The 25,873-nt window shown below is 49.8% G+C and overlaps 1 protein-coding gene across 20 annotated transcripts in view; it reads left to right on the top strand.

Moving 5' to 3' along the window:
* LOC129514487 (low-density lipoprotein receptor class A domain-containing protein 4-like) overlaps positions 1-25,873 on the top strand; it is a 387,588-nt gene that overhangs the window by 209,820 nt on the left and 151,895 nt on the right. The gene's annotated exons all lie outside the window — the stretch shown is intronic.

The raw sequence follows: 25,873 nt of genomic DNA, 5'->3' as shown, positions 1-25,873 counted from the left end.
GCCAGACTTCTCTTAGGAAACTTGTTTTCTCAAGCTCAGGGAAGTGGGTTGAGGATGAAAACGTCTTTACAACAGCACGTCTAGGAGGGATGCGTGCTCCTCTTCATGGGGCCCGACTGAAATCATTTGAGGAGATCCAGCTTCTTTCCCCAGTTTTACTGACGTTATTTTGAGAAGTTATATTTGTTTTTTGTTTACGGGTTTAAAATTTTTGTTACAGCTTTCAGACTGCATAGATATTGGTACTATAATGTGAAATGGGAGGAGACTCTGTGAAAGAAACAGTTTTCTCTGTTTCTGTTGTATTTTTATCTCGAAGGCAAGCTCAGAAAATGACCATGCCTAGTGAGCTTTAAGTCTGTTGTTTATGCTTTTACTAAATCCAAGAGTCTTGATGGTGCAATAGTTCTCTTCAAGGTTTTCCGTTGTGTCAATTTGCATTTTCTTACACTGAGGGTTCTCGGAGTACCGTTGTCTATCTATACTTTGAGAAGACAATTAATTTAAGGCTAGGGACATGCTTTCTTGGTGTTTGGTCCATGTGTGTCTATGGTGATATTTTCAAAGCACTTGTACCACATCTTGGTTGGGGAGCAATAATTGAGTAGCCCTGGTCATCCGTAAAATAATCTGCATAATGCTGCTTGCCTGGACCCAAGGGAAGGGGTCCCTACAGTGAATTGTCTGCCTGTTGGGTTGGGATCCTGGCCTGGGCATTCACCTAACAATGGGACAGCTCTGTGAGCTCATCTGCAAAATGGAGCATGATAAAAAAGGGTATTGTGAGGACTAAGTGGGATGGTCATAAATCACTTAGAATCTCACTACTAGTCCTAAGCACTTGATGTAGGTCAACTAGACTTAAGCCAGTGGGTCTTAGAAGGAAAGAAGGAAAAGAAGGAAAAGAACAATGTAAAGGCAATTTCTCATTTTGTTTGTCTAGACTTGAGTAACAGCAAACACACTACATGGTAAACTATGGAGAGAATATTACAATTTTGTGCTACTTTTTCATGGGATTGGAGAGTTCCGCGTGAAAACCAGGCCGACGAGACCTTTGGCCCTCTAGCCTGGGGCACTTGGAAGAATTTTCTCTGTCTCTTGAAGGTGTTTCTCCTTCACTTTAGGACAGTTCAACTGCAGTCCTCTTATTGTATTGAATTCCCTCCCCTCCCCTTTCTCCCCCTTCCCTTCTTCCCGCCTCTCTTCCTTTCTCATTAATAGTATTTTCTGGTTTTTAAAGCCTATTTTCAAATACCTTTTCATTCATTTTTAACAGTGTGAATGCTTTCATTTTGCTCCAAGCCAGGTGAAGAAGTGACATCTATAAATGTCTCAACGTTGCAGGTAGCTACAAAAGTTTATCAAACTAATAGGAACCTTAAGATCCTGTTGGCAAGCGGTCAGTCCCTGCTGTTCAGATATAACTAAAAATCGTGTCCTTGTAGCTAAAATGCGAGATTAAGACAAAAGCCAGGAGACCTAAGGACAAAGGTTCAAACCATGGCTGTGGCTTCAAGTTGACTTGGGTTCAAGTTCCAGCTTAAGGACGTGACTAAACCCCTTTAAGACTTGGTTTACTTATTTGCGAAATAGGAATAGTTCTCCGCTGTGTAAGGCCACAATGAGAATTTAAGTGAGATAATTACATGAAACGCACAGTCTGCATAATTGCTTCAGTATCACCATCCCTATTCATCGTACGGCCGCCTCTTGGGGTGCTAGACCATTATGGCTTGTATCCTCTGTCTCCAATGCCAGGGCCACTCTTCACATGTAACAGGATTTTTCAGGTGTCCAAAGGTGAGTTCGTCTTTACGGATTCTAGATGTTTCCTACCTACTTTGTCCCCCGCTCAGCTGAGGGCAGCTTGCTCTGACCTGGCCAGCAGCCCCTCTTGCACACCTTTCTCCCAGTTCTTCACAGACACCGGGTGGAGCAGAGCTCACTTGTCACATTGGGACACTTGGCTCTGGGTTGGTTGTTGCTGGTGTGTTCTTTGTTGTCAGGAGTCTTTGGGAAAGGGTGTAGCTTCCCTGCTCTTTGTTGACGCCAGATGATCTAATAATGAATATATTTTCCTCCCTCTACCCTATTGGGCAAGAATATAAGAGTAAACAAAGGATGTGTCACTTCCTGTTAATAGCTACGTAATGAGATTTCCGTTCATGTCTTTTGCCCATTTCATGATTGGAATGAGGCTTAGCGGCTCTCCATTTGAAGGTGGGTTTTAATGGACCTACCAACGCATTCCCTACAGCGGATGGACGGACGGACGGACGCCCTTCACAGAGTCCCGGCTCTGATGATGAGGCTGTCTTTCCTCTCCGCCTTGAGAACTTCAAGTTTTACAGGAATTCTTGTCTGTAAAATGTCACAGTCCAGAGAAGCACATGGTACATTCTCCTGGTTCCCTTTCAAGAACAAGATTCATTTACTTGATCTGCTTTGTTCCCACCGGTAGGAAACATTCGGTGTTCTGTGATTTGATGTGCTTATGGTAAAGCAACCTGGAATCTTCCAGATTTCCAGATGAGCTAGAATTTGAAGTATTATTGGCTGTGAGCCTGCGCCGTGGTCAGGTGTTTTGGTCGTCTTTGTCTCTCGTTTGATATTTGCTAAAATGTAGCATAAATCAAGGTGAGAAGGAACATGTTACTGCGAAGTCGGTGATGCCAATAATAATGGAGGCACTTAAGTAGCTGTAAGCAGCTTTTTCCTTCAAAACATGTTTTTGGAACCTGGACTGAGTGGTTTCACCTGCTTGTCTACTTCACTAACTGCGGTTAGACTATCCATTGACTGAGGCTTGTTTATTTTCCTGCAATCCTCAAAGGATCCTTTAAACCCCTCAAAGGGTTTGCATAGACGTGGAGGACTAGGCTGGTTGGTGTTGGTTACCTCACAGGAAAAAGAACTTTGCTGGATGCACTTTTTTTTTTTTTAACAGAAGAGGAAAAATGCCATCAGCCTAAATTGCCAATTTTTCTCATCTCTTTTCTCTTGGCTGCTCCATCAAACTATTGTACTCCTGAGCACTAAAAAATACAAATTATATAGAATTATATAGAAATTATATAGAAATTATTTATTGCAAAGAAAAATAAGTTTATTTTTATGCAAGTTATTATATTTATAAATAAAATTACTCAGCGCCTCCTTTGATTGTTGTGCCGGGAGTTGTGTGGGATGAAGGAAAACGGGTCCTGTTTACCAAGGTAGCGATAGTCAAGTAGGGGAGCCGGAAAATAAATATGAATCTAGGGTAGTGAGGGCTCAGCAGCTCAAGTATTTTGTGGTTCTGTAGGTTAGAGAGAACTGGCGTGGCTGGAGTAGGAGTCACAGCGGCTCTCTGGAGGGGGTATGCTCGGGGGCACCGAGAGGCTCGAGCATCGGGGCCGGGAGGAGTGGGGTCCGGGGGGGATCAGGGGTGGCGGGTAGCCTAGGACGGGGCCAGCAAGGTGCTTGGGCCCTGGAGGAGAGCTAGTAAGTCCTCTCTCCAGAGAAGGGGTGGCCCGCGGGTCTCCTGCGCTGTCGGGGAGAGCCCCACAGCTCACCGGCCATTGAGGCGACGCTGCCCCGGGACCTGCCCCGGGACCTGCCGTGACCTCTGCCTCCCGTCACTATGGGGCTGAGCGGCTCCTCCTACACCACATCCTGGTTGGGGAGAGCGGACTTCCCCCGACTTCCAGAAGCCACAACTCAGTGGCCTTGGAACAGCCGCGTCCTCCGGAGCAGATGGCCCTTAAGCAGTCGCAGCTAAGGCGTCCACGGCCCTGGAGCCCCTGGACTCGAAGGGCAAAGCCCAAATTTGGAATGAAGCGAAGCCAGCAGTTATTCAGAACAACTTTCATTTTCAGCTTCGGTGGAATTCCCGATTAACTGAGGGGATCGAGGGAAAGTGGGGAGTGCAGGGGCTCCCTCCCCAGTGGACAGGCAAGTTGCTTCTTTCTCCAGAGGTGCTCTCGGAAAACCAAATCTCAAAATCCAACGATCTAAAGTCAATACAGTTATACCCAATTAAGCCAGGATGGTAACATCCTGACTTTTTAAGAAGGACATTTTTTTCGGCCCAAGGCCATTTAGGGTAATTGCTAAAGGATATAAAATTCAACATATTAGGGCAGCCCCAGTGGCTCAGCAGTTTAGTGCCGCCTTCGGCCCAGGGCATGATCCTGGAGTCCCAGGATCGAGTTCCGCGTCGGGTCCCTGCATGGAGCCTGCTTCTCCCTCTGCCTGTGTCTCTCTCTCTCTCCACCTCTCATGAATAAATAAATAAAATCTTTTAAAAAAATCAACATATTAAAAACTGAGTTGAGCGTCTTTCTTCCCAAAGCAACTCTTCTCACAGTCCTCTCCCCGCTGCCCCCAGTGGGACGGGCTGGCACCTCGGCTCAAGTCTCTTTAGGCACCGAGCTTTACTACCAACTCCCCACCTCTCCAGTATGTTTGTTGGTTCATTCATTCATTCATTCATTCATTTATTCATTCATTTGGTTTTATTAAGATAGAACTGACGTAGAGCACTGTGCAAGTTTAAGGCATACGGCATGAGGACCCTACTGATGTATACTGTGAAGTGATGACCACAATAAATTTAGCAAACACCAAGTATTTTATATTAGGGCCCAGGTTCATAACCATGCAGAAAACCACAACCAGGCTTCACAAAGACCAGTCCTTTCCTTTTTTTCCCCTGTAGTTATTTCAGTAAATATTACCAGTTACTACCGTCATGAAATATCCTGTCAGCGTTCAAATTTCTTCAGTTGTCTTATTAACATGTATGTTGTTTTGTTCTGTTTACAGTTTGCTTGGACGACAATCCAAAGAGGTTCCAAATATTACTCTATGATGGATTGATTGGCTCCCTAAGAGTGTTTTTACGCTATAGGATCCTGCATGACGTCTTGTGATTTTTTGCGGAAGGGTCTGGGTGGTTTGTTCTGTAGGATTTCCATACTCGGGGCTTTGCCTTCTGCTTCCTCGTGAAGTCACTACATGTGACTTCTGTCCCCTCTAATTCCTGTCAGTTGGGGAGAGTTAGGGTTGGAGGTTGCATGTGTGCAGTGGCTTCATTGGCGCTCTTGTCTTCTTGGTGTCCCAGAGGCACCCTGTCTGCTTGTCTCTCTGTTGTGTGATGATTATTAGTCAGGAGGGGTTGCAAAATAGTCATAAGCTAATTCTGCACTTTTTTCTCCATTTATTGGTGGGGGTGCTTCTATGGAGTGAACTCCCCATCCACTGTGTGATTACCATATAGTGCATGTCATATAGGATCGGTCTCCGCATAAAGAGAAAGTTCCCTATTCCCCTTCATAGGGGATCGATGAGCTTTTCTTTAATGTGTCATTATAAGCTGAATTAAAACACATCTGATCTATATATGGAACCTTCGGGGAAACCCCCTCTGCTGCACTTGGGCGACCCAACTCCCAGGGCTTCTCCAGGATTCTGGATCCCCAGTGGCCTGAGGTGAACGTGAAACTTCAGGAGTGGAGGGTGTCTGATTCCCCAGCACCCAGAAGCCTCATGAACTCATTCCCTCATTCCGCTCCCTCACCTCAATTCGGTTGACCCTTCCTTTATCTCCCTTGCACTCTGAGCTTCCGACAGCCCTGCACCTCTCAGCCCACCACCTTCTGCTGCACCCATTCTGCCGACCCCAGGGCTGTACTCTGCTCTCCAGCTCCCTCTGAGAAGCCCTCAGCTTGGGCACCAAAGCTTGGCTTGGCCTCCACGTAAGCAGGGCGCTCAGCATCCCTGAGAACCAAACTCCTAGCTACTTTTGCCGGGGTACTTGCTCACGGCCTAGTCCAGTGGGCTTCTTTCCATTTCTAGTTGTACTAGTTTCTGCGGGTGACAAAGCTAATCATCTCCTTTATGCAATCCTCTGTTCCCTTGGGGGGGGGGGGCGGTCACAGCATCTGCCCTGACTGGTCTCTGCACACATCGAGCTATTACTTCTCTTGGCCCGGGTTCCAGCCCTGGTTCACAGTTCTCACTCCTCACCCTCGCGTGGGTAATACCAGACACCACATGGGCGTCAAAACCATGCCCGTATTCTTATCTCCAGCCCAGACCAATGTATCCAGCTGCTCATTGGGCCCCTTCCAAGCCTCCTAAACCCCAAGCATCTGAAGCTGAAGTAATGATTTTTTTTTTCCCTCCACCCCAGACCAGTTTCTCATTTGGTGTCTTTTTTAGTGTTTTGCCCATCTGCCAGTTATATCAAGTTAGTCACCATTCCTCTGATTCCCCCCGCCCCCAAGCCAGAAACAGTTTCTCCTACAGCCCACGGTGCCCTTCCTTAGGTGCTGTCTGTTGTGCTTGGTCATTGCACGTGTACTAGTCTAGTTCCCATGGACGTTAAGCCCTTTGAAGGCAGCGGATGTGCTGGCATCTTTGGAAGCCCTGATACTCCTAACATGGCATGCACTGTATGTTATGGGCACTTGAGAAGTATTTATTGAATTAAATCGAGAGCCCTGTGTCCTCCTTCTGCTACTTCTTAGCAGCGTGCTGTAGGCATGAAGCAGGGACTGTAAGGCTTTCTGCGGGAGCCCTGGTGCCCACAATAGTGCGTGGCTTAGACAGCGTATAGCACATGGCGTATATAGCCTGTGGTTCATGGGCCCTGGATGTGTTTGCTGAATGAATGAATGAATGAATGTGATTATTTTACAAAACTTCGGTCTGACCCGAGGATGCGGATAAATTTGTTTGCATGACCATACACGCTGCTAATGGAACTGAGGAGTTGAAAATATCTATACGGTCTTGGCAGCCTGCATGATGGGTCAGAGAAAGAGATGACAATAACGTCTATCCCCCCCAAATCGTATATCATTACAATATATATTGGGTTCCCATAAACACCCGAACTAACCCTACTATAAGCCTACGTTAGTTTATTCTGTGACCAATAGCATGATAGACTTCTACTGCTTTTTTAAATAAATTTATTTTTTATTGGTGTTCAATTTGTCAACATATAGAATAACACCCAGTGCTCATCCCGTCAAGTGCCCCCCTCAGTGCCCGTCACCCAGTCAACCCCACCCCCCACCCACCGGAATATTCCTCAGCCATTAGGAACAACAAATACCCACCATTTGCTTCGACATGGATGGAACTGGAGGGTATTATGCTGAGTGAAGTAAGTCAGTCAGAGAAGGACAAACATTGTATGTTCTCATTCATTTGGGGAATATAAATAATAGTGAAAGGGAATAAAGGGGAAAGGAGAAAAAAATGAGTGGGAAATATCAGAAAGGGAGGCAGAACATGAGAGGCTCCTAACTCTGGGAAACGAACTAGGGGTGGTGGAAGGGGAGGTGGGCAGGGGGTGGGGGTGACTGGGTGACAGGCACTGAGGGGGGCACTTGACAGGATGAGCACTGGGTGTTATTCTGTATGTTGACAAATTGAACACCAATAAAAATAAATTTATTAAAAAATAAAAATTAAAAATCAAATTAAAAAAATAAACCGTGATTAGGACAGATAAATAAATAAACAAACAAACAAACAAACTGTGATTAGGTTCCCAGGCTAGCCCTACAATCGTTTAAGATACAAAGTATAATACCCGGTCCTGAGTTCCAATCCTGGGGTCACCACTTACTGCCTGTACCTTTTGGCAAGTTGCTTAATCTCTCCCTGTCATGATTTTTCTCACTCGTAGAGTGATGAGGATAATACCGGTATTTCCTTTCAAAGGGTTGTTCAGAGGATTTAATAAAACAGGTAAAGCAATTATCGTAATGCTTGGTACATAGTAAATGCTCAATAAAATATTTCATTTTTAGCCCTGTTTCTCCGCTGTCCTTTAAAATTCATTTTGAAATAATTTTCAAATGGAATAAAGCTATACAATTTATCCTTATTTTTTTTTATCATTCTGCCTCTATATATTGACATTTGAGTTTTTTCTGAACCAGTTTATATTAAGTTGCAGACATCATGACTTTACCTCAAAAGACTTCAATGTGTATTTCCTAAGAAAAAGACACTTCCATAACCATAACATAGTTCCCCAAAGCCAGAAAATGTAATGTTGAGACCGTGCTATTTTCCAATATACGGTTCACATTAAACTCTGGCCAGTTGGGGATCACTGAGGGGCTCAGCGGTTGAGCACCTGCCTTTAGCCCAGGGCCTGATCCTGGAGTCCCGGGATCGAGTCCCGCATCGGGCTCCCTGCATGGAGCCTGCTTCTCCCTCTGCCTGTGTCTCTGCCTCTCTCTCTCTCTGTCTCTCATGAATAAATAAATTAAATCTTTAAAAAAAACAAACAAACAACTCTGGCCAGTTGCCTCAGTCATGCCCTTCATAGAGAACCATGTCTCTCAGCATAGACTTAGCAGGAATACAGCTTGCGAGGCGGCCACTAGGACACTGTGAGATCCCTCCCTGCCTCAACTATTCCTCATCTCGGATGCCAAAAGAATGGAATGCAAACGACCCCCTGACCCTCTTTACCCTCTCTGGTTCCCATGTGCTTCATCCCCCTCATTCGAGCATAAAGTATTAAAACGCTGCTCCCTGTCTCTGATGGGGGGCGGCGGGGGGCGAGTTCTGCAGCCCCAAGAGTAGGAAAAGCTGGGCAGGGAGCTGACATTACTGAGTGCCAGCCATTTATGTGCATCGTCTCGTTTCTCTCTCAAAACCACCCTAGAAAGTTTTCATAGGAAACGGTGCTCAGAGAGGTTAGGTCATGTGTCCAGACTCACGCAGCTGGAATGTGCCACAGGTAGGGACCTGGGCTCCGGCTGCAGTTCTGTTTCTGCTTCTGGGCGTCTGTTTTCATGATATTTCTTGAACAAGGTAAGGATTTACTTACTCATGGAGTTTTTAAAGGTTTGTAGAGTTTGGGGCTGAAGCTCAAACAGACTGTTATTATGAAGGCCCGTGGAAGGGAGCGTCCCAAGAGCAATGGTTTATATGACAAATGTCAACTGATGTATAGATGATGATAATCTTGGTTTCATCCTGGATTTTCGAACCAATTCCAAAAACTCACCCCGTGGTCCTCGTGTGTGTGTCGGGGATCATGGGGCTTCTGTGCTCAGTAGCTGACTAGGCCCTTCTAAGGCTCTGTGCAGGCTGGGTGCTGCTGACATGGCCTGGGGATGGCGGCTTCCCTCTGTGCTTGTCCCCGTCCGGAGAGTGAGCAGGCCACGGCTGCCCCTGAATGTGGCGTGTTGTGTGGCTCAGGCCTGGTGGGACCTGGTGCACAGAGACTGTGCGCTGCTCCTGGTGCCGGGTGGGGGGCCCTGGATGCCTGCCCCAGGTCCCCCCCGGCCCTGCATGCCTGCCCCGGCCACCCCCCCAGCCCTGTGGCTTCCTGGGGCACCCAGGCCCTGCCGATCGGGCCCTCAGGTGCCCGGGGGTCAGAGCAGGGGGGCCGGGGCTCTGGCGGGGCCTTCGTCTTGGCCGGCGTGGAGGTCACGTTCGGGGCCTGGGCTGCTGTGCAGAGCGGTGGCCAGGTTGCCTTGGGCCCACCCGCGTTCAGCGTGGAGATGGGAAGGGCGTCCACAACACAGCAGGTACAGACTTGCATGGACGTGATCCCGGATGGCGCCGCCCGCGGCCTGGGGGAGCCCTAGGGTGCTGGGCCGGGCGGCCTGGGTGCAGGTGCCACGGGGGCCCCTCCTGCTCGCCCCTCTGAGGCAGGTGCTCAGCAGCTGCGGCCTCCAGGGCCCCGGAGGCAGGTCCGCCTTTTCAGACAGACAAAGGCGGAGAGCAAACGGCAGGAAAGTTCCAGTAAACCTGGGGCACCATTTCCTCCTGCCACAACACTAAATTTACGGGGCTAAAAACAGCCTCTTAGATTTACATTCTGATTCTGCTTCCCCGTGTGCAGGGCCGCCCGCTTCGGATGAGACGGAGCCGCTTCTTTAAATATTTAGTAGTCTGGCGTGGATGTTAATGAAAGTCTGGCGGTGCTATTTTGGGAATTGCAACAATGATAGTAATTTTCGGTGTCAGATTCCTGCTTCCGAAGGCAGGGGGGTGGGACATGGTCTCGCTCCTAATAGAGCTCACCCCCCGTGGCCGTGCCAGACAGATGGGGCATGAATACTGTCTAGACGCTCTGGCTGAGCGCAGCCAGGCCTCTGCGGCCCACGGCGAGGCACCGGCCTAGGTACCCCAGGGGGCAGGCCCCCTGCCGGGGGAGAGACGTCAGCGGACCCGCCTCGGGGGGAGGCCGTGGGCAGGCCGGGGGCCGGGGACCAGTGTGCGGCTGAGGTGGCTCTCGGCTGCGGAGCGCACCGGCTGTGAGCCCAGCTGGGCCTCAGAGGGCGCAGAGCAGAAGGGGCCACGGCCCAGCATCGCGCACACCGGGCGGACCCCGCGGCCTGCACTCCTGGTGCCAGTGCAGGAGCGGGCCCTGCTCCAGTCAAGGCTGCCCGTCCTGCCCGACCGTTTTCTAGGGTTTAGCCTCTTCATTAAGAAGGGTTTTACAGGGGAGCTGGGTGGCTCAGCGGTTTAGCACCTGCCTCGGGCCCAGGGTGTGACCCCGGGGTCCCGGGATCAAGTCCTGCATCAGGTCCCTGCAGGGAGCCTGCTTCTCCCTCTGCCTGTGTCTCTGCCTCTCTCTGTGTCTCTCATGAATAAATAAAATCTTTAAAGAAAAAAACAAAAGGGTTTTAGAAACTCACTCGCCTTGCTTTCTCTTCTGATGAGTCTCTGGGAACTCTCCAGGGCTGGGGCTCCTCATCCACAGCCCAGCTAGCGGGCCGTGGAAATGCAATGGGAACTGCCGGGCGCCCTGCCAGGTTGGGCCCCAGCAGGTCCCACTCTGCCCGCGGCTCCCTGGGGCCCGGAGCGGGGCCCGCAGGACAGAAGCTGTGGATTCCTATTTGTGAAAAGTCACCATCCCGATGTGCTTGGGCGAGGGGGGGGGGGCTGCTGTGGGCCTGAGACTGTGGGGAGCGCGGCCGGCAGTGGGGGGGGGAACACGATCCGCCGGGCGGCCCGGCTCTGTGGCTGCACCCCAGGCGCGGTCAGGCACCTGCTCGGGAGACCTGCCCAAGGGGCTGCAGGGAGGGAGCACGGGAGGACAGCCTCTGCGTGGTTGTGAACATACATCCTGAGCTGCAGGGGTGAAGTGGGCACCCGCACCCACACCCCGCGGGTGGTCTCTGGATGACCCTCCGGGCTCCGAGCTCTTTTAGCCCCGCTCAACCCAGACGCGGGCAGAGGCTTTTAAGTTGGAAAAAAAAAAAAAAAAAAACCTCCAACAGTATAAATGCAACGGTAATAATTTTGTTCCGCTCCCTCGCCCATTCCTACTGTGCTCTGAGGGGGCAGGGTGGGGGGGTAGATGGTTCCTGCTTCTTCCCTCCCAGGGAGAAAAGGCAGATCGGAGATGAACGACACCCCCCAAGTGTGCAATTCCTGGCGAGGAGAGAAGAGCCCCATGGTCCAGAGCCACAGCCATAGCCCAGCGAGCCTGTCCTCGCTCCCCGTGGCTCTGCCTGCAGGTGCCGGGGGTACCAGGGCGCGGGGTGCCACCCAGGGAGGCCTCCGCCCCCGAGCCCCCGCCTGCGGTCCCCGGCGGGCCCTTGCACTCGCGGCATGAACCTACCGCCCCTCGGCGCCCGGCACAGCACCCATCCGTCGTTGGCACCGAGGCAGCAGGTGGGACAGGGACGGTAGCGCCCGCCGGTGACCTCGCCCACAAGGCGCGATGAGAGCCCAGCACCTCCTGGTTCTGTTCACTCAGGAAAACCAAGCATGCATCTCCCTGTTTTAAAGACTCCGGGCATTTTGCGGGGTGACTTGGCTCAGAAGACACAGATCGTCCCCCTCGTGGAGAAGAGGCACGTGCCCTCGGGTTGGCACACGCTCCTGCGGGTGTCCCGTCGTATCTCGGTGTCCTTCTGGAGGGGCCTCTGGGCTTCCGTTATTTCATTTGCTTCTAAAAAAGAGAAGAGCAGATTGCTGAGCGAAGCCTCCGGCCCTTTCCCCTGGGCTCTGGGGAGGCCCGGGCGTCCCTACAAGGTGCCCGGGTTGGAAGCGGCGGCAGGTTGGGGCCCGGAGGCAGCCCCCCCCATCCTGGGAGGAATGGCCGAGCTGGGCAGGGGCCTCGGTGACTTGACTCAAGTCTGTGTTGACGGCTTGCCAGGGTTCTCCACGGAAGGGAAACCGAGGAAGACGCATCCCTCAGAGGCACCGTCGTGGTTCCGTCAGGCTTGCCTAGAGGACGGGGACATTGAATGCTGTCTGCCTCCGGGAAGGGAGCTTGGTACAACACTGGGTTTTTGAATACGAATCGATCTGCAGGGGACGGAAGGACTTCACTTCCCCAGACGGACCAGGGCGTCCCCCTCACCAGGCCGTCGGGAGCCGAGGCCAGAAGCTGGGAGCCACCTCCTCATGCTCTCCCAGCTCCATGCTTCTTCTCACATTGAGACATTTTTACTTGGGAACGATAGGAACTGATGGCCAGTGTAGTTAGCTTCTCCCCCCAAAAACAAGATACCAGAAAAAAATTAAAAAAAATAAAAATTAAAAATTAAAAAAACAAACAAACAAACAAGATACCAGGGCTGGCTGGCGTTTAGTAAAAGTTGAAAGCGAATTAGTTGTTGAGAGCGAGTATGTGGACAAGACCACATCATGGGGGTTTCAGAGAATTCTCGTTTGCCTGAGAGGCCGGAGGAACTGGGAGCCTGGGTGGAGGGACATCATGGAGGGATGGTTATGACGAGCCAGCTTGCATGGGGGCCAGCCCTGATTTTTAAGGAGCATTACTGGAAAAGGCAGGTTGGGGCCAGATTCTAGAAAGCCAGGGATATCAGGCCAAATCGTGCTTATTCTCTATCCTGAAGGATGTCATTGAAGGATTTGGAGTAAGAGGGCAAGGCCATGCTACAGAGCAGGTGTGTGCAGGAAGGTCCTGAGAGCTCGCCTAGCTCGGAGCTCCTCCTGGACCTGGGGGTGTAGATAACTCTCCCAAGGCCACAGGAACAGTGGCAGGGGCCTTGATGGGTGCCTCCTCCCTCCCCGGCCGGCCTTCTTCCCACTGTATAATGGCTCCATATGACCTTGTCAGGTTAGGCAGCGACTGGGAAAAGCAAAGAATATAGAGGGGGTCCCCTGGAAGGAGCCTTCTTCACGGGAGAGGTGGCCTTCAGGTGACCTTGACATGCACCCCATGAGGTGGGGACACAGACACATGGCTCAGAAGGTTATGAGGTGGTGGGCTCCCAGCACACACAGCACAAGTGGCACCCGTTCAACAATTCTTGAAGATGGCCCCATTGCTGTGATGGGTGCCTGGGTGGCTCAGTCGGTTAAGCGTCTGATTTTGGCTCAGGTTGTGACCCGGCGCTGCATCTGGGAATCGGCGCTCGGGGGGGGCGTCTGCTTCTCCCCCTGCCCCTCCCCCTGCCTGAGCTCGTTCTCGGTCTTTCTCTCAAATAAAAGAATAAAATAAAATAAAGTAATGATTGTAGGAATCTGTGCTGTGCAAGCCACATCAGATGAGTAGATAGATTGTGTCCCAGCTTGGAGGTGTCCCCCAGTTGGGTGGCCCCAGTGTGGGTGGCCCCAGTTGGGTGGCCCAGTGTGGTGGCCCCAGTTGGGCGGCCCCAGTTGGGTGGCCCCAGTGTGGGTGGCCCCAGTGTGGGTGGCCCCAGTTGGGCGGCCCTAGTTTGGTTAGCCCCAGTGTGGGTGGCCCCAGTGTGGGCGGCCCCAGTTGGGTGGCCCCAGTTGGGTGGCCCCAGTGTGGGCGGCCTCAGTGTAGGTGGCCCCAGTTGGGTGGCCCCAGTTGGGTGGCCCCAGTGTAGGTGGCCAAAGTGTGGGTGGCCCCAGTTGGGTGGCCCCAGTGTGGGTGGCCCCAGTGTAGTGGCCCCAGTTGGGTGGTCCCAGTGGGCAGCCCCAGTTGGGCGGCCCCAGTGTGGCCCTACCTATGCCCCTGCAGCTCCTTCTCTGCTGTGATGTCACCCGCCAGGGCCTGGCAGTGCTTTGAGGCCCTCTGGCAATGAAGGAGAAATGGAGGAGAAGGAGGGAGGAAGGGGACAGGCCGTGAGTCCGGAGAGGGGGAGGACCGCAGGCAGGAGTCTTGGAGGGAGCAGGAGCCAGCATAGAGGAGGGGGTGCTGAGATGGAGCAGCTCATGGAGGGGACCCAGAGGAAGGAAGGTCACCCCTTGGCGCAGATCTTCCCGGGACGGGGCCTGAGCTCTCTTGGCGTCAGCTTGGGGCTGGGGCGCTACCACGGTCAGCATCTTGGTTGTACTTTGCAACTTCCTTTAAACGTTTTGCAGGATTTCCGCTTTATTGAGGTATAATCCACAAGGAGAATTGTCAGGTATTGAGAGCGTACGTCACGGTGATTTATGTGTAAACTGTGAAAGGACCCCCCATTAGCCGCCTACGTATCTATCATTTCACTTTTATCTTTTGTCCCCTCCGTTCTCTGTCCACAGATTTCTTTCCTACAGTAGCATCTTCAACTATAGTCACTTTGTCTTCTATTAGATCCTCTTACAGCTGAAGGTTTGTTTCCCTTTACCAGCTTCTCCTTATTTTCCCCATTTGTAGTTCCATGTTTCTTCTCACGTTGACACATTTTTACTTGGAAATGATAGGAACTCATTTTGGGATGCACGTGAGTGAGATGTGTGTCATGGGATTTTATTCTGTGCAGACACAACACGTGAGTAAGAGCAAGAACTGTGTTTTTTTTTTAATTTTATGATTTTATTTATTAGACGGAGAGAGCAAGAGAGCACATGACTGGCGGGTGGGGGGGGGGGCAGAGAGAGAGGGAGAGGCCCACGCCCCGCTGAGTGTGGGGCTCCCTCCCAGGACCCTGAGATCATGACCTGAGCTGAAGTCATGAGCCTCCCAGGCACCCCGAGAATCGTATTTGAACAAAGATAGAGGATCCAGCTCTTTTTTCACTTTGAAAGCAAGTGACGATGGACCGTGTTTGGCTTTGCTGCCGACGCGTACGTCCGCGTGCGTGCACGGTGGAGATCAGGAAATCTGGGAATTGTGACAGTGGGACGTAGAGATTTTGGGTGTGACATTTTCGGAAGGGACGGGAGACTATGTTTTCCCTGGGGGACCGGTACTGACACCTGTGATTATTTCCAGGCTCTTGAGAGAGGTGCTCGTGAGAGCCGGATGGGTCTACCAGTGACCGCTCAGATCACAGCCTCTCCGTGTCCTCGGCCCGTTGGCTCATTACAAAGTGCTCCGCCAGGTGCTCCGTCTGCTTCTCCCACCGGCTTGCCCCGCTCATTACACGTCGGCCTCCGCCCCCCAGTATTGCTGTGTCATCTGTTCCCTGGGGACAGTAATGATGCAACGCGTGGATCCAGAGTCTGGCACCTGGTGGCACCTTGACAGAAATAGAAAGCTGTGATCTCAGCATTAAAATATGCCAACAAGCCGTAGGGGCTGGCGGGGCCGCCTTTCCACTGCAGAGGTTCCTTCTGGTGCTGCTGCGGAGTGTGGGGACAGAGCAGGGGCGTCCCAGTGTTCAGCGCTCGTTCCCGTCCACCGCGGTGGAGTTTTCCAGGAGGGACCCCCTGTCTCCTTTGTAGAGTATGATGCCTTTGTGGGGCTGGAGGATCCCCTCGTAGTAGGATTGTTCGAACAAGAGCAGAGAGAGGGAGCAGGGCTCCTGTGGAGGAGAAGCGTTCATGATAATGATAGGATGTACCCGTTTGATTAAAATAGATTAGATTTGGGATACCCGGGTGGCTCAGCGGTTGAGCACCTGCCTTCAGCTCAGGCCGTGACCCTGGGGTCCCGGGATCGAGTCCCGTGTCGGTCTCCCTGCATGGAGCCTGCTTCTCCCTCTGCCTGTGTCTCTGCCCCTCTCTCTCTCTCTGTATCTCTCATGAATAAGTAAATAAAATCTTAAATAAATAAATAAATAAATAAATAAATAATAAATAAATAAATAAAATAGATTAGATATTGTGCCATTGGTTGTTGATATTTATCTAGAGTTTCTGAGCTCTAGGAAGAGGTTCTCAATGTGTGATATAAATAAATGCATAAAGAATTCTAGTATACCAAATTTAAATGATTCAAGTGCATCACATTAAGACTTAAATATATAGAATTTTGAATTCCTGTCATACTGGTTTTGTTCTATATTTGCTTCCTGGCTCATATTAACAAATGACTCCATTCTGTTCCTAATCTTTGCTCTTATTAATGCCAAGAGAGACCCGCAGCACCCACGCCCTCTCCCCCACCCTTGATTTGCCCTCACTTTGCAGAGCTCAGCTGGTAAAAAAAAACATGGACTGAGCAGACAAGGCAGCCAAGTGGTATCTGCTCTAGGGCGATGGTGGTGTTTGTCCAAGACTGAAGGGTGGCAGGAAGACATGCCCGGCACACATTGGGAGTCCACTAAGCCCCAGGCCCAGGCGGCTGGCAGAGATGAGGTGGAGAGGGTGCTGAGTGCCGGGGACTCAGGTCTGGGGCATGCACGTGGCCAGCCTTGTCCAGAAGATTCTGGGGAACAGGGGAGCACTGCATTCCTATGACAGATGCTGCTATATTGGCTATTTTGTGTTGCTTGGATTCTATGACTCTGAGTCCAGGGCTGCAGGTCATGGTCATCCATATATTCATCCTTTCATCAAATATCCCACTCAGATGTACACTGAGCTGTGCATCCCCCAAAGCAGGAGCAAGCTCTAGAACCTAGTAGATAAATAATCCATATTTATTGGGCGGATTCATACACACCGGCCCCCGTCCTGGGCTCCAAATCATGTAAGGCCAGGAGGTCCTCATCCACCAGGGACAGAAAGTGGACTGATGCTGGGACACCTGTGCGGACGTGGAGTGGCGTGGGTGCTATGAGGAGGGGCCAGGAGAGCTCGGCAGGGGCCAAGCGTGCCCAAGGGCCTCGTGGCACCAGGGCTGGGGTTTCCCCGGGCTCGGCAGGCCGTTGTGCTGCCCAGGGGGTGAGGAGGCCGGGAGCCCAGGGTCTCTGAGCTTCCCAAGGGCCCGCACAAATGAGGGTAACCTGAAGAAAGGTCGTACTGTCTCTGAGAAGGAAAAAGAAGACCGGGGAACTGAGATGAGCAGGTACAACTAAATGTCGGTGTGACGGAGGAGCACAGCCCCTGGTCCGCGGCGGTGCAGTGTCTCACGCACGCGGATGCGGGCACACTCGGGGCTCCAGGGTGCAGGGCGGGCCCTCGCCCAGGCCGACGTGCCGGGGGCTGGGGCCTGCGGGTGTCCTACTACCCTGACCCCGAGGCCCAGGAACGCTCCTCGCCCGTCCCGTAGGCCCTCCGCCCGACCCGGGAGCCCCGTCTTCAGGGAGGAGCTGGGCCTGGTCACTTCGTGCACGTGCCTCGGGCAGGGTGGGAGGTGGCGTAGGCCCGGCTCCCCCTTGGCCCTTCCACACGGTTCCCGGAAGCGCGGGATCAGGGCGCCCGACGGGCCCGGTAGCCCACCCACCGCACACCGGCCTGCCCCCAGGGCCTCCCCGACACCGCAGGCACCGCCCCACAGTCAGCTCTGCCAGGGTCCCCGACGGAATGCAGAGTGACAGGGCTCTGTGTGGTGGTGGCAGGGGCGGGAAGGGGGGAACGTGTCTGTGAATGACGGTTTCGTTTACTTAAAGATGCTCCGTCGGCCTCCTGAGGTGCGAGATGGGCGCCCTGGGGTGCCAAGGTGCCTGTCTCGGGAACCAAGCCTCCCTGTTGAGACCCCAGCACCCCCTCTCCTCTTTGGGTGCAGCTGTGACCATTTCATTTTATTTAAAGATTTATTTATCTATCTGAGGGAGAGCCAGGCTGCACTGAGGGGGCACAGGGACCCCGAGACCATGGCCTGAGCCCAAGGCAGACGCTTAACCCAGTGGGCCACCCACATGCTCCACGTCTCTCCATCATGTTAAGGGACCTCTTAGCCCCACCTTGAGTGAATCTTCCTGGGTATCACCCACCAGCCGGCAATGACAGGAGCCCGATATGGCTCTTCCCTCCTTTCTCAAAGACTCAACTCCAGTAACCTGATTTAAAACACCCAGTCACTGGGGGATCCCTGGGGGGCTCAGCGGTTTGGCCCCTGCCTTCGTGGGATCGAGTCCCGCGTTGGGCTCCCTGCATGGAGCCTGCTTCTCTCTCTGCCTGTATCTCTGCCTCTCTGTCTCCATGTCTATCATAAATAAATAAATAAATAAATAAATAAATAAATAAATAAATAAATAAATCTTAAAAAAAATACCCAGTCATTACCCTTTTGCCCTCGGTAAGGACAGAACGGAGTTGCCTCTTCTCCTAGGAGGTGAGATAGCGCTTCTGAGGACAGGCATCGTGCACATTCCCACCGAGTGTCACAGGTGCAAGAAGAAGGTCAAAGGAATGAATCCTGAATCATGACAATCTCATCCCAACCTCTGGTTTGTTTTGTTGTGTTGCGTTTTCCCTTTCTCCCATCCTCTGCCTCCTCGGTGGCGTGAATTCTCTGACCGGCCATTCTGTCTTGACAGATTCTTTGAACATAATCCGTGCATATTAATGCACCGTGCGTGGGTTTTCTGTGTGTTCTAAGAAATGGGTACGTTGGATACGGTGAGGTCAGAGGAACATGGCCACAGGAGACGGGAACAAGGCTTGGGAAGAGGTCCGTCACGCTCGCAGGTCCCGGGGAGGGTCGGTGCATGGCATTAAGGGCCCCGGGGTGGGGGTGGGGGCAACAGAATTGAAGGCAGAAGATGGAAATGAGGGGACCGCTTGGGCCACAGCCTTTACTGGGGCTTCTATGGGAAAGACAGTAGGGGAGGGTGGATAGGCCAGTTGGAAGAACTGTGGCAGGCTTTGAACCGTAGGGGTGCTGTCTAGTTGCCTGGTCCCTGGCCCCGGGCTGATGAGGGCCCAGGCATATTGCCTCCCCGGGTGTACAGGCCGCACGGAGGAGGTCTGGCTCAGCTTGGCGTGTTCCTGGCGATCCCTTTGCTAGCTCTAGGAGTTGGCTGGTCCTCCGAGGGGCAGTCTCTTCCCAGCTAAAAAGGTTTTTTTTAGAACATCATAATATACCAAATAAATGTATACATCGCCCTGTGTGTGGAAAAAACACACAAGTGCTATCAAACAAGTCACAGCTTTAAAAGCATTATTTAGAATGTGTGAATTTGGGGCAAAATAAATATATTTGTTAACACAAAGGGATTAATTAAATTAATTATCAGGATTTAGTAAAATGCTCCTATCGCATTGACACCAGACATTTACTAATAAAGGACTTCAAAGAACAAAATTTTAATACGTACAAGGATTTTTTTTTTGAAAAGTTATTGTATCTATATAGTGAAAAAGTCATTCTCAATTTCTCAAAATGCAGTCGCAGGTCCTCCTGTGAAAACTGCAACGCTTTGGTGTCCTTTTTGGTGGTTTGACATAAAAGTGAACAAATACAGTGCTAAGATGAATGGATTATGATAGATTGTGGTTCCATATTTTTAGGATTTTTAAGATTTTTAAGATTTTTAAGATTATGAAGAAAGCAAAACTATTTGGGAGATAAGCCTACTTCTTAGTCTACCTTGTATTTTGAGCCCCAGCAGGCGGCGGTTGCGGCGCGTGCTTCCTTTCGTCCCCGTGTGCATGTCTGACAGGTCCCCTTGCAGGAGGCCGGTCGTCTCACGGGTGCTTTCCCTTGCTACGAGAGACGTGTTCTTGTTTGGCCCCGGCGTGTGGGGGAAGCATCACATCTTCCACTGATGTGGTAAGAAAGCACCTTCCGCGAACTGAGGGGCACCTTCTCGTGGACCCCCAGGCAGGAGGTGGGTCGAGGGCCCAAGGTAGCCAGTGGTCCGGCTTGGGGTGCGTGTGCACCAGGAGTCCTGCAGTGACCCCGTGGCGGGGGGTCAGGGGCTCCTGTGAGCTCTGCCTGAGAACGAGACTAGATTTCAGAGGTGCTTTGTGTCTTCTCCGAGCCTGCTTGCCCCCGAGAGTGCGGCTTGCTCGGCCGGTGCTCTGCATGCCTCCCCCACCCCTCCCCGCACCCCCTGGCTGCTCTCTGCACGACCTATTCCCAGGAAGGGCGGCGAGGCAGTGGTCCTGCTGTCTGAACCGTTCGAAGCTCTCAGTGAGCTGATCTCCCCTTTCTTTCCCTTTTCATTGTGCTCTTTTACCATCGTGGATCCCTGCCACCCACACCGTGTTGGATCTTCATTATTTCATTATCCCTCTCTGCTAGATTATGAGTAATCCCTCCCGGGGAGGGTGCAGCACAGAGCAGACACCCAGTGTGTGCTGGTTTCGATGTAATATTACACATAAACACACACACAGGCATACAAGCAATGATATATACATATATTTATTACAATTTAGTTTTTGTAGACTATTCATATAAATAGAAACACGAAAGTAATATTGTGTTTGCAGACCTAATTTATACTATTTTTTTTAAGATTTTATTTATTTATTCATGAGAGGCACAGAGAGAGAGAGAGAGAGAGAGAGAGGCAGAGACCCAGGCAGAGGGAGAAGCAGGCTCCATGTAGGGAGCCCAATACGGGACTCAATCCCAGGACCCCAGGATCATGCCCTGGGCTGAAGGCAGCGCTAAACCACTGAGCCACCTGGGCTGCCCATAATTTATACTATTAATGTGGGTCTGGACGCTAGTCTCAAGCTAAAGGATGTTAATAAATTGTAGTTCAACAGGACTATGCCATGTGCTTTTCCTGAAACATAGATGGTTTCTCCTGAAGTCTGTGGTTTACGGTGTTATTAGTTTTGTTACTTCTTTGGCTTTCCTCTCATCTCTAAAAATTCACATCTTCCCCTCCTTCGTGGTCCTGCTCTAATGCCTTGCACCCCAGGCTGCCCGGTGCTCTCTGGGCTTCGTTCCATTAGCACACGAGGCCCTGACTTCAGTGCAGTTTGCTCACGTCGGTGCTTATCCTCCAGGCCTTCGTGGTTATAAGCTCCCTAAAGACACGTAATCATACCTTAAACATGATGTAACAAGACATAATCATGTCTTAAACATGACGAGTACTTAACACATATCAAGTGAACAAGGCCAGGAATGTTTGTAGAAAACAATATATTCCAACACCATGATGTTGGTCATTAGTACATGTTCTTTTTTTTTTTTTATTAGTACATGTTCTGATGATTTCTTTGTCTTTTCCTAATGGTGAGAGTTGTAAATTCATTCATTTCTTGTTGAAGAGAGTATAGTTATAGAGTCTCCCAAATGGATGGAGAACACAGCATAAAGGACAGGAAGGTCCTGGGTGGAGGGAGCAGAAGGGAAGAGCTTGGTGGCTAATTCTAGGGCAGGAGCAGGGATGCAAATCCCTACAGTTGTATCAACTCCCCATGACAAGGCATCCCAAATGCCATTCAGGAAAAAAAAAAAAAAAAAAAAAAACGACTAAGAAGGAAAGCTGCACATTACCTTAAAAGTGCTATTTGTTGTTACGTAAAATTTAAGACTTAGCTCTTCTTCTTTGGTTGGGGACGGAGAATGGGTCTTTCTTATGTGCGTATCATGTATACACATCTCGTCCTGGGCATCCTATGTGAACAGAATTGTGGCCATGCTGGCATATGCATTTCAGGGGAAAAGTAGGCCTTTCTCCATGAAAGCAGCCCTGCCAATATGCTGGAACAGTCACTGCACTGTTTTGTCTCCCTGTTTAACTACATAGGTGCGGTAGACAGAATAATGCCCCCCCCGCCCCCAAGTTGTCCGTGTCTTAATCTCCAGAACCTGTAAATATGTTACCTTTAGTGGCAAAAGAGACTTTACACATAGGATTGTGCTAAGGACCTTGAGTCGTGGGAAGGATCATGGACTGTCCAGATAGACCCAGATGCATGGGCCTGAGGACGTGGAGAGCCTTCCCTAGCTGCAATCACCATCACATCTAGGAGATGTGATGATGGAGGAAGGGTCAGAGAGACGTGATATGAAAAGCACGTGGCCTGCCATTGTCGGCTTTGAAGATGGAGAAAAGGGGTTTGAACCAAGGAAGGTGGACACGTTCAAGAAGATGGAAAAGGCAAAGAAACACCCTCACCTAGAGCTCCTGGGAAAGAATGCCACCTTGTTGACACTGCGATTTTAGCTCAGTGAGATTCAGTTTGGACTTCTGACTTCCAGAACTACAGGATAATAAATTTGTATTTTAAGTGACTTAAGTTTGTGGTAATTTGTTACAGCAGCAATAGGGAACCTAATATACGTGGTCTTATGTATGTAAAGATGTTGTTTAAATAAAAAGAAAAAGAGCTACTACTTCTACATTCTCTCAGTGTTTATACTCTGTGAGAAATATGGGCGTTTACATTCACTCCCAAATCTACAAATTTTAGCTCAGCCACTTCATTTTCATAAGCACTTCCTAAGTTTCTGCCTTAGGTCACATACACTAACCGTGACCCTAACTTTTCTTATGGAAGGTTCCTGCAGGTTCTTGTTAGAAAGGGAATTATGCTGAAGAAGGAGCTTGGGGTCAACTGTTCAGTTATTTAATGTAGTTGAGATTCATTCTACAGAAACTACAGAAAATTTTTGTTGCTGTTGTTGACAGCAGCAGAACACAACTAACAGCCGTGAGATCCTTCACCATCCCCAAAGTAGACAGGCTGTGTGGACTGTGTCGATGGGAGGTAAAGCATGCCGGATATGAGATAGGTTCATAGCAGCAAAGCTAGGAAGCAGCGAGTCCACATGAATACTCTTAAAACTTAAGTGAAGAGGGATAATCCAAGAACTGTGGAGCTAGTAGGAGAGAAGCCCAAGGGAAGCTTTCAAGCATTGAGCGGATGAAGGTGTGATTCCTCAAACCACGCAGTCAGGGAGGGGGGTGCTTTCCAGGAAAAGATGCCAAGTTTGATGTAAGATAAGCTGAATTTTAGGTTAGGACTGTGAGACACCCAGTGTCCTAGAAGTAGTTAGATCTTGGAACTGATTTTAATGATTCCAAAAAAGAAATCTGGGAGGGATGTAATTGGGACTTGTCTTCTTAATGCATAATTAATTAATTAATGCATAAATTCTTCTTAATTAATGCATAAATGCCCAAGCCTTGCAAAGCTCCCTAAGGAAGGAGTGTGTCAGTGCATCAGGGAGATGGTCCAGAAGAACAGGGCAGACTCAGCTGTGGTGGCTGTAAGGGGTGGAGTGTGGATGGTAAGGACATTGCTCGGACATGCAAAGACCCCAAGCAAAGCCCCATCCAGGAACTTATCTATAATGGAGGAGCCAGGTGGGTCCAGTCTTTTTCTGAACAACTTGCTGCCCAGACTCAGAAGGAGCATAATAGTTCGTGTGAAGAGATGTCCATGGGGAGGTCTGGACACTTTGGGCTCTGAAGGGACACCTGACAGGCAAGTCCAGCCCTTCAGCCACATTAACCAAGGGCGGCTCTAAGGGGAGGGGTGTGTTTTCAGACTTGCTATTCTTAGGGGCCGATGGCTGTAGAGTCTTTGTGAGGCAATGTGTGGTCCCCACATGGAATTTTTAGATTCAGGCAATGGTGTGTGTGTGCACTTGGGGAAGAGCTGCTGTGGGAATGCTGGCTTCCTCCCGAGCGTGGCCACATCCCTGGGCTTTGGCAGGCAAGGACAGACTCTCAGGCTCTCTCCTTTCTCCCAGCCCCTCTGTGTCTCAAGAGCGTTCCTTTCTCCTCCTTTGAAAGGGCACAAGGCTTGTCAGGCTCCACTTGTCAGTTCTTTGGACCTTCTGCATGCCGCCCTGGGCTTTGGAAGAGCATAGCCGGTGAGTGGCCTGTGGAAACGGATGGAGAACGGGACGCACTGCCTCTGTTGCAGCTCCGTCCTATTAGTTTAATATTTAAGATGACAGACTTAAAAACAGTTCTTAACACATACTCTTATCTCTCAAATTGTTATTTTTCTGAGATAGTGACTTGACCAATGTACAATGTGTCTTCCAGAGGCTCTAATTTGCATTATATAGTGTACATGACGCCCACACAATTGTGATATTTTTTTCCTAATTCTGAGAAGTGGACTTCAGGTCACTTTCAAGCCATCCCCAAATACTCTCCCGGGCACTCTCGTGCGTAGGAAGGATGGCCCTGGCATGGATGCCTGTTGCAGAATGCTGTCTTTTCAGGCCATCTTTGGAGGAAACCTAGCAGCTAAGAAATATGTGTTGTAGAATAAGAGAAGAGGGCCCAAGGTTTCTTTTAAAGAATGCATTTATTCTTTTCTGGCATAATTTTTACATTTATGAGTAGTACTTCTCAGCCTTTCATGAGATTTCTGCCTCTTGTATGTGGAAAAAAAAAAAAACAGAGGCTATTTTAAATGATAAAGACAGGCTTTAATCTAGTCCAAGAAACGAGGGGAAATAGACTTCTTTTCTCAGTTTCAGCCCCATTTCCTTACCTAATGTTAAATATGGCTATTTTTCCTAATTTAGAGGGTTTTCTTTGTAGAATATGAATGAGCTATTTACTGGGTAACAAAAAGACAAGCCTTTTAAGTACAAATGGAGCTTTGGAGATCTCTCAATTTGAAAGACTCATCTCGGCATAAACACAACTGTTTCTCCATATTGCTGAGAACACTCCATCTAGCTGTTTGGCCACATTTTCTATTATGGTTTTTATAAAATGAGACTATGGCTAATAGCTCAGCAGAGAAATATTTGGGCACAGTAGCAATAGGGATGTGTGTACATTGCCTTAAACTGTGTTGATGAGCAAAGAATAGTAATTCTCTATAGAAATTGGTCTGATCTAATAAATAAAATTAAATATTACATATTTACATTCCCTAAACTTTTCTGAGATTATGGCAACCAGTAATCTCATTTCACTATTTTGGGGTTTTTTTTTGATTATTAAATATCTGGTTATACCTTTTAGGCTCAAAATCTTATAGCAAGCCTTCATTCTTCTTTATATAAAATGAATGTCTACCACGGAGAATAATTTGGAGGTAGCACTGTATACCTAGCACCTCTGTCAGGAAGTGCCCTGAGTTAGAAAGACGGAGTCATTGCATTCAGAAATACCCTTTGTTGCCGACAAAGCCTTACTGTTTTGAGCTTCACATCCCTGTAGATGGGGCTTGGGAAACCCTTCTTCCCTTCAGCCCCCACCCCCAAAGTTCTAGGATAAAACTAGATTAGTGAATTCATGGCTTGATAGACTGGAGAGAAAAATGAGGCTCTGTGCTCCATATTCATGTGCATCTGCCCCTCTTGGTGACATGCTAATTGGCTGGCCTGGGCACAAGACTAGGAAGCACAGGTTTCCTGTTGCTCACACAGTGCATCCTGTCTGCTGTGATGGGAGAAAGGCAAGTGAGGTGACTGGGCCTGAAAGACATCACTCAGCCCACAACTGGCAGTCTCCTGGATAGAAAGTCAAATGATTGTTTTCTCTAGGAAGCTCCTTATTAAAAATCTGTAGAGCTATTAATAGGGATGTTGCTGTTTTGCGATTTAAATCGGGTTGTGTCTAACCTGCATAATAACTGGTTTGAAAAACCTGGATATATCGAGGCACCTGGGTGGCTCAGTCAGTTAAGTGTCCAACTCTTGATCTCAGCTCAGGTATGGATCTCAGGGTCATCATGATTTTGAGCCCCACGTTGGTCTCCATGCTCAGTATGGAGCCTACTTAAAAAAAATTAAAAACCTGGTTATGTTTTATTTTTGTGATTCAGTTGAGTGTCATTCAGTTGTTGCTTCCATGTATGTGGTCAGTTTATCAAATAGCATGAATACTCTTCATTCTTATGCTGCGTTTTTCATTAGCCTGAAAGTTCAATGAGTACGTTCAAATTCTGTGGCGTGTTGGAGTCAGCAATGGAAAGACCATGTTATCTTTTATAACTTCTTAAAGAATCATACATTATCAAGAAGTTAGTCTATAGG

This window comes from Nyctereutes procyonoides, unplaced genomic scaffold, assembly GCF_905146905.1.
Source record: "Nyctereutes procyonoides isolate TBG_1078 unplaced genomic scaffold, NYPRO_anot_genome, whole genome shotgun sequence".
NCBI lineage: Eukaryota > Metazoa > Chordata > Mammalia > Carnivora > Canidae > Nyctereutes > Nyctereutes procyonoides.
This window is presented reverse-complemented; position numbering and strand designations above follow the sequence as displayed.